Source organism: Tupaia chinensis, unplaced genomic scaffold, assembly GCF_000334495.1.
Source record: "Tupaia chinensis unplaced genomic scaffold, TupChi_1.0 Scaffold143796_1, whole genome shotgun sequence".
Taxonomy (NCBI): Eukaryota; Metazoa; Chordata; class Mammalia; order Scandentia; family Tupaiidae; genus Tupaia; species Tupaia belangeri.
Genome location: NW_006203646.1, coordinates 3016372 through 3024169, shown reverse-complemented (window position 1 = coordinate 3024169; position 7798 = coordinate 3016372). Strand labels below are relative to the sequence as shown.

The following is a 7798-nucleotide window of genomic DNA, read 5'->3' as shown; positions in this document are numbered from 1 at the left end:
TTTTCTCACATTGTCTCTCTCTCTCTCTCTCTCTCTCTCTGTGTGTGTGTGTGTGTGTGTGTGTGTGTGTCTCCCTTCAGTGAGTGGATGTGCCCCCTAGCAAAAAGAAAGAGAAAGAAAAAGAAAGAGCGAACAATCCACTAAACTAAAGGCAACTATTAAAGAAGGCATGTAACTATTAAATTCAAGATGTCTGTGTACCTCCTAAAGCTATCTTATAGCCAACACTGGTGCTTTCACTAGTAAGTTACCACACTTTTAAACAGTTTCTGATTAAACAGAACTTCAGTTCCTCAACTGTGCCAGATCACAGAGTGTATTATACATGCTTTTCACCTACAACTGAAAAATATCCACAAACTGAAAAATTTAGTGCCTACACCCTAAGCATTTCTCTGTCATGGAAGCTTCAAAGGCTCAGTCCAAATACCACACTTCTCAGATTGCAGTGAATGAACCTCGAGCACACACAAGAGTTTCTGTATTTCATTTTCTCTTTGAAAGAAAGAAATTCTCACAAAAAAAGAGACAGAATAAAAGACCCATATCAATGGCTCGTACCCAGAGACTCAACTCCGAGAGTCATCTGTGCTGCAGTCTGAGACTCTGACCATTCCTGAGTCTGCGCGATGCCCCAAGAACAGGAAATAGGACCAACGGTCATCCCAAACAATGGAGACATGGATTTGAAAATATATATATATATAGGATTTATGATTAGTTTCCATAAAACTTCTAAATTTTCTTCATTTCCAGTCAAGACAGGACTCTTGAGGAGTCACTTCGAAATGAGGGAAGGGTATTTTTCAGACAGTGCCTTCCATCTAGCTAAAGGATCTGTCTTCAAACCTCTATCTTGGCTAAAAGGGAACAGGAGATGTTTTCAGTTAGAGAAAAGAAAACTTTCCAAGCATTCGTGAGAAATTGGTGGTTTTTTGCCTCTTAAAATGCTGTAACTATACACAAATATTTTTAATATATTCCAAGTAGCCGGTCTTCAGGATTATAAACAGAGAACCGGTATGTTCCAATGTTGACATGGTAAAAGTGAAAACGAAGTTCAGCAGTTGCTGATGGCTACAAAACTATGCTACCCACCCATCCATGGTAGATTTTTTTTCTTATTTGAAATGAAGCACAAAGACTCAATGAGAAAGTAAAACCTAACGTTTAAAAAAGTGCATCTATCTGCCATTACAGACACAAATGTATAAAATTATACATTAAAACTTTATTATAAGGCATAATAACATCCCATTTCTTTCCTACTATTTGCTTTTCCTGCTGTTTTGCAACAGGAAGTTGTTGGCACATCTGTCACCACATATCACTAGTGTTTCTCCACAGTGAAGTGTAGAACAGCCGTCCTCAAATACAGCCCTGCAGAGCCATGAAGGTCTATGAGTCTCTTTTAAGTGCATTAGGGCAAAATAATTTTTCTACTACTGAGCTCACATTTGTACTAAAGGTGCAAAAGCAATGGTGGGAAAAACACCCGTTGCCTTGTAAGAATCAAGGCAATAACACCAAACCATACTTTGTGATCACCATATTTTTTACCATTTCGCACTAACGTAAACACACACACAAACACATAAAAACCATTTCACTTAAGAACGTTCTTGATTAAGTAATAAAATGACTAGTTTTACTAAACTTGTTAAAAATATTAAATTTTAAGTAGCCACAGTGGTGCAGGTGGTAGGGTGCTGTCATGTGATATGGAGCCACATGGGAATCCCAGGTTTGCGTCCCATGCCGATCTGAGCACATTGGACCTACTGACAAGCACCTATGATGCTGTTTGGTTGTAAGGCTGGGTGGAGGATCACAGTGTCGTAAGATCCTTTTGAGAGTACTTGCCTCTCTCTCTCTCATGGAAGAAAAAAAGGAACTTAATATAGCTATCTGAAAGAAAAAAAGGAACTTAATATAGCTATCTATCAAATTTTATTAAATATTGTCCTTCTTATTTCCCCTTTACATTCTGAAATACTAAATGCAAGTTGAGGCTTTCTGTTGCATGCCAAAGTCCAATGGTTGTGTCCAGAAAAGCACTTGTGTGATTAAGTTGAGAGCTGAAATGGTAGGACTAAAAAAAAAAAAAAAACAAAAAACCACCACTATTTTCACTTGAAAATACAACAAACTTCCATTATTCAGACCTGGATATTTGATAAACATTTCTCAAAAATGAGTAAAATGAGACCATCATTTTTTAAAAAATGATAATATGTGTGGCCAAAGACAAAATTCAAACTTTGAAGTGAAAATTGAAATTTTGGCAAATTTGTATCCACCACTGTGAACTTGATCACTTTCTAATAACTTTTCTAGTGAGATCAATGGTGATATTACTGGACATAATTTTTTTACATCATGCAGTGAAATATGTCACATAATCCAAAGAAAATAACTCAATCAGCTAACATTTTCTAAATGACCAATGCATCATGTTACAAAATGAGGATATGATGGGCAAAAGATACATTCAAAGTGATACTGGTGAATTTAGTATGACAAGGACAAGAAGTTCATTTTTGTGGTGTCGAAGTCCAGCTGTAACTAACTTTGAAGAAACCAGCACTTTTTGAGTTTTGGTGTAGTATCAAAGATGAATATTAACAATTTTATAGAAAAAAATTAAAAATACTACTTTAATTACCTATACTTATGAAGCTAGATTTCCTTCATATACTTGAACAAAAATGACATATAGCAAAAAAATGTAGAAATAAATATGAGAATCTCATCTCTTAGTAAGTCAGACATCAAAGAGATTGTAAAAATATGCAACTCATTAAATATTTTTGTTTCAAGAAATAGTTAACATTTTAACATGTGTTTTTTATGTTAACATGTAATGGATTTACTATTGTTTTTAAATAAGTAAGAAACATGTTTCAATTTCTCATTTTAATATGTAACAATAAATATGGATAAATATGAACCATATAAACAATGGCACTCTTGGTTCCTCAGTAATGTTTAAGATTCCTTTTTTTTTTTTTTTTGGAGAGGTTTTTTTTGCTATAGGGTGCATGCGCTCACCCCTCCATTCTCCTCTCAGGATCTTGGGTACGCACGCACACATGCCTGGCATGAGTTTAAGCCACCCGGTCCAGGACTCAAACCACGATCGATTACATGGGAGTCCAGTGACATAGCCATTATGCTAACTGCTGGTCAGAGTAATATTTAAGATTATAAAGGGATCCTGAGACCAAAAGATCTGAGAAGCAATGAGGTAACACCGAAGAGACTGGAACCTGTCACTAAGAGAGAGCCATAGGGCCAGCTACTGGTGTGGTGGTTAAGGTGGCTAGAGATCATAAGGCCAACTGTGCCGTTCAAGTCTCAGACCCAGAAAAACATGCTGGGCACGTGAGGACATATGCCCAAAATTCCAAGAGGAAAATAGAGAAGAGGGGATAAAGGTGTAGCCATCCTCTGAGGAGGTGTTTTCTTTCTCTCTCTCTCTCTCTCTCTCTCTCTCTCCCCCACACACACACAAGCACACACGCCCTATGGCAAAACTTTTTTCAAAATTAAACAAAAAGAGATCCATAAATTGTGACTCAGCTATTCACTGACTCTGTGATGCCCCTCCCCAGCCTCAGTTTCCTTACCTGTAGAGTGAAAACATTCCCTCATTTTACAAGATGGTTATGAGAATACAAGAAGCAATAGTTGCATAATCCTTAATGTATAGCAAACCCGTAATAATTACTAGCTGTTGATGTTAGCTCCTTATCAGGGCTTTTTTGGTTTGTTTATTTTTCTCAGTTTATTAATTTGAAAATAGTGAAAGCTACTCAGATTCTGAAGGAGAGGATAAGATGCCTCTCAAAAGAAAGAAAAGGGCAGCTTCCCATCATGGGCTTTATGATCACAAACTTGTGTATCTGGGTTGCAATCCCCCCAGTGTTGTTTGACCCAATGATTCCACCAAGGTTTAGTTCTCTTCTAACTGGTGCTAAGGGAGAGTGGGAGCCAAAGATGGGAGAAAATGCTGTCATTTCTTGAAGCCACCAAAGTCATTTCTATCATTGTGTGTGTGTGTGTGTGTGTGTGTGTGTGCATGTGTGTGTATTTGGGTTTCTGTATTTAACCCACAGTGGGTGCTCAGAGTAGCATAAAATCAATTATTTCCAGTGTATGTTTGTAAAGGTCTCAGGTTCAAATGCAGTGGATGTACATAATCTTTGAAACTTTTTGTCGTGATCTTAGAGAAAGATAATCAACCCTGTAGATGAGAAATAAAAGAAACTCCCTTTTTCTCATCTTTCATTTACTCTTTAAGTCCTGTGGGACAGGCACACAAACTACAAAAATAATCATTTCTCAATTTTCCCCTATTACTTTTTCCATAATTTGAAAACATAAAGCTCTTTCCACTGGCTGCCTTTCTAATTCTCATTTCTATTCTTGTTTCAGAGCAAAAAGAATTTTGCCAACGAAAGTGCTATAAACAGCCGTGCCCTCACTGAAAAAGGCAATATGCCGTCAGCCTGACATATACCTCGCTTTTCCGCTCATTGTCAACACAGTGATTGATGGTGTAGTTCATTAATGTGGGACGATTGTCAGCTTTTCCTGAGTAAATATAAAAAGAAACAAAGAAATCTCCACCCTTTTCAAGCCACAGTAAATTATTTTCTATTTTCCAGGCTTAGATTTAAAGATCCATAGGGCATTCATCTCAAAATAAATAATGAACATACCCTTTAATGGAAGAATTTTCGTTTGAATTCAGGGCTGAAATTTTTTTTATATGTATAGGAAAGGAGAAAAGAATGCTATTCAAAAGGATAAAGAGATTTAGGCACCTAAAACTGTACATTAAAGCAATGCTTCACCTTTAGTATACATAGTCATGTAAAATGTAGGAAATTATCACCTTTGGAAACCCATAAAGTATAAAGAATCTGTCCTGGGCTAAAGCACACGTAATAAGAATCACAAGGAAGGGAGAGCAGCGGAGTGGATGGATGGGTAGCGGACTAATTTATAGCTGAGTAGGAAAGCTGATTAAAACCAGTGCACGTCAAAAGGAAATTTAATGGAAATAATCAAAATAGATTTTTTTTTTCGATTTCTTTTTACTCATGATGCAAGTTCGGAATGTTTCGTTGCCAGACGCATTTACATATATCAGCTGAAGAAAGGTAAAATGGACACACCATGGCCCCATTGGTCCTTTTATCAAGAGGGACTGCCTCTGATTTTCCTCTGTGCTGGCGCTCTTGTCTTTCAGTCTGTTTAAACTGCTTTAATTGGGTCTTCGCTAACTCCGTTGTCACAAGATCAACAAACACCATCGGGTGTGTCTTGCTTTTAGCTTTGGTGTACAAAAAGCAACAACCGAAACAAAAACATCCTCCTACATATGGTGCTCACGGGCTGATGAACAGGCAGCATATCTCTCTGGGTATTCTGCTCCTATACAGATTTTCTTGGGTGGTAATGTGCTAATGACAATAATAATTTATTCTGAAGATGTGCTAAATTTCTTGAGTTGAATTGTGAAGTATTTTGAATACCACTGGAAGGCATGGGAAACTGAGAACTGCAGGAACAACTGGCATTCTGCCACCTCTTGAACATGCGATCTGATTGTAAGAGAAGGTGATTATTGAGGACTAACCAGCAGATCTCAGATGATTTCCCCTGAAAAGACAGCTTGCCTGAGTATCATCCATTCTTGGAGCACAGATGTATGGTTCTGTTCTCTGGCTATCCTAACTCTTAACAAGGTAAGTAAAGGGTCTCGAACTTCACCATAGTGCACATTCATTAAGCACCAAGCAGATGTCATCAGGTCTATGCCAGAACTTCATGCAGTTATTTCATTCAATCCATGCTCCCAACTGTTAGGTACGAACTATTATTGCTCCCACTTTCAAGATGAGGAAGGTGGGCCAGCTGATGACACGGTGGTTAAGGCAGCTGGATCCCACATGGCTAACTGTATGGCTTGAGTCCTGGACTCATTGCTGGGTGTGTGTGTGTGCATGTGTGTGCCCAAAATTCCAAGAGAAAAATGGAGGAGAAGGGATTGTGGTGTGACCAGCCCCCAACCCCCCGGTGGGGGGACTCTCTCTCTCTCTCTCTCTTTAGCGAACACATGTGCACTACAGCAAAATAAAAATAAATAAAAGATGAGGAAGGCAGGGCTTAAATTGCACAAATGGCTTCTTTAAGGTCACATCTGAATAACTGGTACAGTCAAGATCCTCACCCAGCCCTGTCTGACTCCAGAGCCAGATCTATGAGCCACTAAGACACGTGACTTCTGACTACATTGGAAATGTTGGAAGGGTTTCTATCAGGGAAAAGAGCAATCCCACTTGGCTTAAAATGATTTTCAAAGTAATATCACATTTGATGTCTCATTTCCTCCTCACTCTAACTACATTAAGTCACCAGAGCAGGTAATAGTATGTTCCTTTTACGGAGAAGTAAAAGAAAGTACAGAAAGGCTGAAATACTGCTTTAAGTTTCAACAGCTATGACTAAAAAAAACTGGGGCCGGAATTTGGGTCTCTCCAGTATACTCTCATTTTGCTATAGAGTGGCAAACCAAAAAGACAGATAGATAAATAAACAAGTCATTGATGTCTATAAAGTCACTGAATGGACAGGTAGTTATCTCCATATTTCATTTTGCAACTGCTTAGTTTGTCATTTAATAAATTCCATATTTTCCTTCTAGTGACTCAGTAGGGAATTCTGCTTTGGAATTCTCCAGAGATGCACTGTTTGTCATATTATATCAATGCCATCAGTGGATGAGACCTTGAATTTTTTCATAGTGAGGTTAAGAGTCCTGAGAAGTTTGAGGTAAAATGGCAAATCTGCTTAAAATCAGCAGCCAGATTCAACATATTGGGAAACTCTTCCAGTAAGTAGTCAGTCAGCAATATATCTGCCCATACTAATTAAATAGTCACAGCAACACTTCTGGCATGTCATAAAATAATAAAAAATCCATGTGGGAAACGGAGAATTTTAAAGAGAGAAAAGTGCCCTTATAAACTCCAGGCTCTACACATCACAGTGGCCCAAAGACCACAATCTGAGGATACCCACACCTTCACAGCAAACTAAGACAGACATATTTTTCAGAATCTGTCAGGGCCAACCCTTGACATTCACCCAGAATACCCCACAAAGGAGGAAATAACTCACAAGAGCAGCATGTTTCTCAATCAAATCTCAAAAAAATTACCCTAACAGATAACATCACTAGCCTTTAAAATTTTATGATGCTAGAAAATGAAATTCTACCTACCACCACTTTAACTATAAGAACCCACCTCACAGTAGTTCACAGGGGGTGTGACCTTTCCTGGATGTCACCGATAGGGAGAGTGTGCACCTTTGGCTGCTTCTAGATGTGTTGAGTTGTGGGCCAACAAGGAATATGATGAACCAACACTGATAATGTACATACAATGCGTTTCTTCTGTATTCCGAAGGGCTCTTCCTTCCTATTTTCTCCCCGGCAAATTGAAAATTGTATTTGTAACCTGATTTTAAAGCACTCTGAACATGCATTTCTCCAATCTATTAACTGAGTTTGGATAGCGTGTTATGTTTCTTTCCTGCCCAAGATCCCAAGAGGAGAATGGAGAAGAAGGGATTGTGGCGTGGCCATTTCCCCCGGGGGGTGATTTCTCACTTTCTGTCTGTCTCTCTGTCTCTCTCTGTCTTTCTGGTGAGCACACATGCCCTATAGCAAAAAAAAAAAAAAAAAAAAAAAAAAAAAAAAAACCCCCAAAAAAAAATAATAAAT

The 7798-nt window shown here is 38.2% G+C and overlaps 1 protein-coding gene and 1 long non-coding RNA gene across 8 annotated transcripts in view; one reads left to right on the top strand and one right to left on the bottom strand.

Annotated features, from left to right (window-relative positions):
- Positions 1–7798, bottom strand: part of EBF1 (EBF transcription factor 1) — a 464386-nt gene that overhangs the window by 343417 nt on the left and 113171 nt on the right. The gene's annotated exons all lie outside the window — the stretch shown is intronic.
- LOC102501655 (uncharacterized) overlaps positions 1–7798 on the top strand; it is a 27313-nt gene that overhangs the window by 4073 nt on the left and 15442 nt on the right. For all 3 annotated transcript variants that reach the window (XR_336936.2, XR_336935.2, XR_336934.2), the window contains exon 2: positions 4438–5756. This is a non-coding gene — a long non-coding RNA (uncharacterized LOC102501655). The remainder of the gene's footprint in view (positions 1–4437; positions 5757–7798) is intronic.